Genomic DNA, 8,624 nt, shown 5'->3' with positions numbered 1-8,624 from the left:
TAATTCAGACTGCCTAGATAACGATAACAAGGAGAGAGCATTGTATACCTTCTGTCTATATTTGCTTGACCCTCACATATATTTTGTGTATGTATTTTTGTGTGCACTTGTATTGTTTTTTTTCTGATTTAATAGTTTAAAAAAATAACAGAGGAATGGTAGGTATTCTTCTGCATTTCTACAACAATTGGGAACAATAAGCAATAAATCATGAAAAGCACAGTGGATATTTTAGAAATCTGTATTGCTTTGTAAAAGGAAAGACTGTACTATGCTTACATGTCAAAATAAAGCACTTAATAAAGCCATCCTCCAGTTTCTAATTTGTTGAATTCAATTTTTCATGCACTTTGATTATTTACTTTATTATCCCTTATAGGGAACGCTGTTATTCAGCCTCCAGATGTGGTGGTCAAGCAAGGGCAGCTGCTGTCCCTGCACTGTTCCCAGCACAAAACCACCCATACTTACATGTACTGGTACAAGCAAGAACAGAAGAAAAGTGCCCAACTACAGCTGGTGGTTTTTTCGATGGAAGGTAACCAAGTGGATTCCGAGGAGCCATTCAAAGGCCGCTTCACGAGCAACAGAACAAAGGATCATGCATTATCTCTGCTTGCAACAGATGCACAGCCTGGAGACAGTGGCATTTATTATTGTGCCAAGTAAGAGCACACAGTGAGGCAAAGGATGAGGAAACCACACACAAACCTCCCCTCGGGTAAAAGCAAGGGTGCAAAGTGACAGCTCCTATACAAGCCCATTCCAACATAATCTAGATCAGGGGGAAGGAGTGATCTACATGCCTCCCGCCCCTTTAATGTTATGCAGATGGGTTGCAATACTCCAAAAAGTTGTGTGACTCCCTCTGAAATGAACAGAAGCTGCATAAGATTTCTATTATATCTGGGGTTGGAATTCTAGCAGAAGCTCCTTTGCCTATTAGGCCACACTCCCCTGATGTAGCCAATCCTCCAAGAGCTTACAAGACCCTTTTTTGTAAGCTCTTGGAGCATTGGCTACATCAGGGGTGTGTGGCCTAATATGCAAAGGAGCTCCCTCTAGAATTCCACCCCTGAGTCTACATCCATGGTGTTACAGGCATTAATGTCCACTTTCAGTCACTGAGGCTGACTGCTGGCCCCTTCTTGACCAGACCATGGGTCTGTCTCTATGATCTTGGGCCATCCCCTCATTTGTCCTCATTCTCTTTCAGTGGGTCCCAGACAAAGGAACTCCCAAAGTGACTGTGTGCCCCCCCCCCCCCCAGCACAGAAGCACGTTTCGTTTAGCAGCCTTTATTTGCACTGAGTTGGATGGCCCAGGCTGGCCTGATCTCATCAAGATCTGGAAGCTCAGCAGGATCAGCCCTGGTCAGTATTTCCACGGGAGACCACCATGGAATTCCAGGATTGCTCTGGCAAACCACCTCTGTTAGTCCCTTGCCTTGAAAACCCGATGGGGTCATCGTAAGTTGGATTCAACTTGACAGCGCTTTACGCATATGCGTGGGCATTTCACAAGCGGCACTTGAGTCTTGCCCATTCCAATGGAGCACCGAGATCTTCATTTTGACTGCACTTGTAGTCATACCTACTTAAGCAAACTTGCAAGGACATGGTATCACATTAATAACTCCTCCGATATTCCAGTACATACGATTTTTACTATATTCTGGTATTTCTAGAAATGACAAAGAAATGAAACCATTCTGGCAAACACTGCCGGGTCCACAGGAAAAATGGCCTTTCAAAATTTCTCTTCTTAAAACTGAAGATCTTAAAGATGTTGTTTTAAATCTGCTATGTACCAGCTTATCCCTCAATTGCCCCCTCCCCCAAAAACATTTAAAGGCAAAAATAGGTTTTTAATTGCATCTTGGGATATTCAGGCAAGAGATGCCGACGTTCACAAATATTTTTTCCTGTGCTGTATACTTCCTTGCCCCGCTGCCTTCGGTTCGAGCCTGCCGGCTTGTGATATTGTTCCTCCACTTCCTCCTTTTTGCCTACAAGCAGACTGTCTGGCACCCTAGGCAAGGCTAACGTCTGGTGCCCTCCCTCTGCACTGATGACATCACAGAGTCACGGGGGGGGGGAGGGAGCAATTTAGTGCCTCCAGAAGGCTGGCGCCCTAGGCAATCACCTAGTTTGCCTAGCGACAGAGCCGGCCCTGCCCATGAGATTTCCTGTTCACACCCCTGGATTCTCTTGCGTTCACCACTTGATGTGTGTCGAGTATGTGTCTGTGACCACACTTCTTCCCAGCCAGGCAAACATCTGCTTAGACACCCTAACAAACTAATGAGTTCCTATTTGCTGGCTGTTTTCCTCCTCTCCTCAGGTAAGGAACTACCCTTACTGTAGTTCTGTATTCTTAGGGTGGGGCAAAGTGGAAGGGCTTCTAGCCCCACTTGTGAACCTCCTTTTTTTTTGCCACTGTGTGACACAGAGTGTTGGACTGGATGGGCCATTGACCTGATCCAACATGGCTTCTCTTGTGTTCTTATGTACCCACAATTTAAAGATCTAAGACTATCTTTTAATCACAGTTGAAAGACGGGACCCATTTTAAAGAATAATGCCTTGCATTTACCCTCCTTTTGACAGGGATGCATGCATTTAGTTACATCCCACTTTTGTATCTGCTTGGGACTCCAAACAGCTTTGGACAGTGCCATTGCAGGGAGAGGGTTTGGGAAAAGAGTTGTGTGTGTGTTGGAAAATTTGACCTTTCCTAGCCACAAGGCAGCAGTCCAGGCTTTGATACGATCTTTCTCAAAATTTCACAGAGAAGGAGGTTTGAGAAAGACCGGAGAAAAGCCATGGAAACCTCAGGGAGAAAATGCACAATGCCCCATGATGCTGTGGGGAAGTGGGGGAGGGGGGATTGCTTCTCAACAGCATTGAACCTGAGGGAAATGTCCTATATGGAAATGGCCTATGTGATCAGTTTCTAGTCACAGCACGACCCATGTAGAAGCCAGAGAAGCTGACAGTTTAAGCAACACTTGAGAAGTTCCATTTATAAACACAGAACTTCAAGATGAGAAAGAACTTGATTCATGTTCTCCTAAATAGCAGAAGAATGGTATTCTTCCAGATTTCTAGAACAATTAGAAACAAGTGGTAATCTTTGTGAAGTTCAGTGGAGCCCGATGTTTTAGAAATCTACCTTCCTCTGAAAATTTAAAGACTAAACCATGCCTAGATGCCTAAATAAAATACCTAAATAAACCCCCCCCCCCCAATTTCTATTTCCCTGGATGCAATTCTCATATGACTTATTTTCTTTATTATCCCTATAGGTTGTGCTGTTATTCAGTCTCCACATGAGGTGATCAGGCGGGGGCAGCAGGTGACCCTGAGGTGTTACCAGAACAAAACCAGGTACCCTTACATGTACTGGTACAAGCAAGAACAGAAGAAGGATGCCCCATTTCAGCTGGTAATTTATTCACCAGAAGATTCCCCAGGAAAACCCGAGGAGCCATTCAAAGGTCACTTTGTGAGTGAGGGAACACGGAATTATTCATTGTCTCTCTTTGTGGAAGAAGCCCAGTCTGGAGATACTGGCACTTATTATTGTGCCAAGCAAGAGCACACAGTGAGGCAACGGATGAGTAAACCAAGCACAAACCTCATCACAGGAAGCTGAAGTTGGAGAAGTGCCAGCCTACTAAGACTTTTATTATGGTAAAAATTGCTGAAAGAGTAGTTTAGTCCACTTGTACCCTAGAGGAAGCTGTGGGGCATTCTCTAGTCTTTAGGGTTTATTGAATTTTTTAAAAATTATTTATTTACAGTTTGGATTTGTATACTGCCCTTCTCTGAATTCACAGAACTCAGTGCAGTTTAACAACAAAGTATACAGTTTAAAATACAGAAGATAAAATAGCTAAAAATCAGGGCTTTTTTTTGTGGCAGGAACTCCTTTGCATATTAGGCCACACACCCCTGATGTAACCAATTCTCCAAGAGCTTACAGGACTCTTAGTACATCTCCAGGAGGATTGGCTACATCAGGGGTGTGTGGCCTAATATGCAAAGGAGTTCCTGCTACAAAAAAAAGCCCTGTTAAAAATAATATCAGAATGGTGCCAATAATGTCCCACAGTAAGTGGGAAAAGCAGAGTTGGGGGGGGGGGAGGGAAAGGGAGTGCCAGGTAAGATAGATGGTACCCATTTCTGTCCTCAGCCAAAAGTCTGGGGTGCCACGCACCATAGAGCCGGCACTGTATATACGGTACCCCGCCTTTCTACCGGGGGCCTTATTTCCAAAACTGCAAGTAGAAGAGTCCATCATCTCATGTATTTGGTGCATAATGGATAATTTTCTCCTCCTGGAACCACAAATAACTCTTGCCAAGTGTCTTCTCAGCTTCTGAAAGCAATTTCGATGCTGAGAGTAGTCAGATATGCATTTTAAAGATACACAACTATACTTCGCAGTGCTTATTTATTTAATTGTAAAAGTTCCTCCCATACCTTCCAACCAAAGTGGCTCACCCCAAAAGCAAAAACAAGAGAATGTGTAAAGAATCTATCCATCCATCCATTCTGAAGCTGATATTGCTTCAAGGAACTGAGGGCCGTTTTGTCATTGAACTACTGAGAGGTGGATTAGCCTGAGTGAAAGCTAGTGACACAAAACCACTCCGGTGCCAGAGCAGGGATTTCAATACATGTCTCCAGGACCCCGGTCTAACACTCTTCCCAAAATGCTACCTCTTTTAGTTAAACTGGGCTACCATTTAAAGTACAGTTTTCCTCCATAGTATGGTTCCTCTCCCACCTGCCTTTGCATTTCACTTCCTGGTTTGTGGTTTCTCCCTTATATCCTCTTTCTTGGTCACACTACTTCCTGCTCACACTTCTTCCAAGGGTGTCAAGTGTCTCGCTGTGACTATGGTCCTCTCCGTCAACACATCTGCTTAGACACCCTATTACACAAATGAGTTATAAGTTGCTGGTGATTTTCCTCCTTTCCTCAGGTATGTGAATCTCCACATGTTAAAATTCAACCTTTATAGATATTGGACTCACCTTAGATCCCATCTGGAAAGATGTGACTTGGTTTTAATTTTATTCTCTGGTGACATGCGTTAATTTGAAAGGAGCATAATGTGGGATGCTAGTGCTATAATTTCTTGTGGTGTACATGGCATAACCCTTCATCCCAAAGGTAAAATAGGTTCCTGCCCAAGCTAGGATGGTAGTGGGGAAAGTTGGCACACAATGATACGGCTGACAGATGTGTTCCTTTGATTTTCTGTGAAAAAAACATTGTCTGCAGGCAATATCCGTCTTCATCTGATGAAGAGAGCTGTGTTTCTCGAAGGGTGGACTATATAGCACATTTGGCAGGTGGACTATATAGAACATTTTACAAGTCTTAAAGGTGCTACTGGACTCTTCACTATTTTGCTACGCTCTTGTAATTGAAACAATGAGCAGTAAAGCTTGCAAAATGCATGGATGATGCTCATCTTTTAGAAATCTATCTACGTTCATTATAAGGGGCAACATCAGCTCGTGCCTAAATGTCCAAATAAATCTCACCCCTCTTTTACTTCTAATTCATCAGATTCAATTTTCATCTGCTTTGTTCGTTGGTTCGTTCGTTCATTGGTTCGTTCATTGGTTCGCTGGTTCGTTCGTTCATTCATTCATTCATTCATTCATTCATTCATTCATTCATTCATTCATTCATTCACCTTGTTACCCCCACAGGTAGTGCTGTTATTCAGCCTCCACATTTGGTGGTCATGCAGGGACAGCCAGTGTCTCTCAACTGTTCCCAAAATACCACCAGGTATGTATCCATGTACTGGTACAAGCAAGAGAGGAAGAAGGATGCTGCACTTCAGCTGGTGATTTATTCAGTAGAGAATTCCAAAGGAGAAGTTGACAAGCCATTCCAAAATCACTTTGCAAGCAATGGAACAAAGGGTTATGCATTATCTGTATCTGTGGCAAATGCCCAGCCTGGAGACAGTGGCGTGTATTATTGCGCAATGCAAGATCACATAGTGAGGCAATGGACAAGGAAACCACACACAAACCTCCTCACAAGCACAAGTGAAAGGACAAGATATGACAGCTGGTGCAGAGGACCAAACCAAGATCTTCTGTTGCTTGAAGAGGTGAATGCACGTGTGGCTTCTCCTTCCCTTCAATGCACAACATACTGGGACGTTTTGCCACTTTTGCTGAAACGAGCAGAAGTTGCACAAGAACCAGATGACATTCATGATGGTATCATGACCCTAACAAGCTGCTTCTCTTCTGGTCACTGAGTCTGCCCGTTGACCCCTTTAAGGTTGCCAACTTCTGGCTGGGCCTGGAGACCTCTTGGAATTATGACTGACCTCCAGATGACAGAGATTAGTTCCCCTGGAGAAAATGACTGCTTTGGAGGGTGAACTCTATGGTATTATACCTTACTGAGGTCCATCCAATCCCCAAAGCTTTCCCCCTCCAGGTTTTATCTCCAAATCTCCAGGACTTTCCCAACCCAGATTTGGCAACCTTACCCCTCTAGACCTAAGGTTGCCCAATCCCCAGGTGAGGGCAGGGGATCCCCTGGTTTGGAAGCCCTCCCCCAGCTGCAGGGACATCAGAAAATGGGGGAGGAAGAGAAATGTCTGTTGGGCACTCTGTTATTTCCTATGGAGACTGATTCCCATAGGGTATAATGGAGAATTGATCCACTGGTATCTGGGACTCTTGGGGGGGGGCTGTTTTTTGAGATAGAAGCACCAAATTTGTAGCATAGCATCCGATGCCTCCCTTCAAAGCACCCTCCAAGATTCAAAAGGATTGGACCAGGGGGTCTAATTCTATGATCCTCAAAAGAAGGTGCTCATATCCTTCATTATTTCCAGTGGAGGGAAGGCCTTTAAAAGGCACACATTCCCTTTAAATGTGGTGTCTAGAACTCCCTTTGGAGTTCAATTATGCTTGTCACAACCTTGCTCCTGGCTCCACCCCCAAAGTCTCCTAGCTCCACCCCCAAAATCTCCTGGCACCCACAAAGTCCCCAGATATTTCTTGAATTGGACTTGGCAACCCTGTCTAGACCAGGTTGTGGAATTACAACTGATCTCCAGACAATAGAGATTAGTTCCCATGGATAAAATGGCCGCTTTGAAGGGTGGACTGTACCACATTGTATCCTGTTCTCCAAACCTTGCCCTCTCCAGGCTCTGTCCCCAAATTTCCAAGAATTTCCCATCCCTGATTTGGCAACCTTACCCTTCTTGACCAGGCTGTGGTTCTCTGAGAGCTCAAGCAATCAGCTCACCCAACTTCCATTCATATCACTGAGGATTGTGTGGTAGAACTTCTCAGGAGAAGCCAGCTTATATTGATTCAGACCATCAAAGTCAGTATTGCCTACTTAGACTGGCAGCGGTGCTCTGGGGTCTCACGAAGAGGTCTTTCACATCACCTACTACTAGGTCCACTGAACTGCAGGTTCCCAAGATTGAACCTGGAACCTTCTGCACGCCAAGCAGATACAAGCCAGTTATAAGTTATATCAGAAGGATAGGGAGGGAAGGGTTGGAGGTGGGGTGGCTGTGTTTGTCAGAGAGGATATAGAGAGAAACCATTATCAAGGACAGAATGAGTAGTCACATTGATGAACACAAGTTATTGAGAAAGACTCAGCATGGATTCTGTAAGGGAAGATCTTGCCTCACTAACCTGTTACAGTTCTTTGAGGGGGTGAACAAACATGTGGACAAAGGGGACCCAAAATAAGTTGTTTATCTTGACTTCCAGAAAGCTTCTGATAAAATTCCTCATCAAAGACTCCTTAGTAAGTTCGAGAGTCATGGAGTAAAAGGACAGGTCTTCTTGTGGATCAAAAACTGGCTAATTAATAGGAAGCAGAGAGTGAGTATAAATGAGCAGTCTTTGCAGTGGAGGACGCTAAACAGTGGGGCGCCGCAGGGCTCAGTACTGGGTCCCATTCTCTTTAACTTATTCATTAATGATTTGGAGTTGGGAGTAAGCAGTGAAGTGGCCAAGTTTGCAGATGACACTAAATTGTTCAGGGTGGTGAGAACAGAGAGGATTGTGAGGCACTCCAAAGGGATCTGTTGAGGCTGGGTGAGTGGGCGTCAATGTGGCAGATGAGGTTCAATGTGGCCAAGTGCAAAGTAATGCACATTGAAGCCAAGAATCCCAGCTACAAATACGTTGATGGGTTGTGAACTGGCAGAGACTGACCAAGAGAGAGATCTTGGGGTCGTGGTAGATAACTCACTGAAAATGTCAAGACAGTGTGCGTTTGCAATAAAAAAGGCCAACGCCATGCTGGGAATTATTAGGAAGGGAATTGAAAACAAATCAGCCAGTATCATAATGCCCCTGTATAAATCGGTGGTGCGGTCTCATTTGGAATACTGTATACAATTCTGGTCACCTCACCTCAAAAAAGATATTATAGCACTGGAAAAAGTGCAGAAAGGGCAACTAGAATGATTAAAGGCTTGGAACACTTTCCCTATGAAGAAAGGTTAAAATGCTTGGGGCTCTTTAGTTTGGAGAAATGTCGACTGTGGGGTGACATGATAGAGGTTTACAAGATTAGGCATGGGATGGAGAAAGTACAGA

This window comes from Heteronotia binoei, chromosome 4 (assembly GCF_032191835.1).
Source record: "Heteronotia binoei isolate CCM8104 ecotype False Entrance Well chromosome 4, APGP_CSIRO_Hbin_v1, whole genome shotgun sequence".
NCBI classification, from domain to species: Eukaryota; Metazoa; Chordata; class Lepidosauria; order Squamata; family Gekkonidae; genus Heteronotia; species Heteronotia binoei.
Note: the sequence above shows the minus strand (reverse complement) of the source record.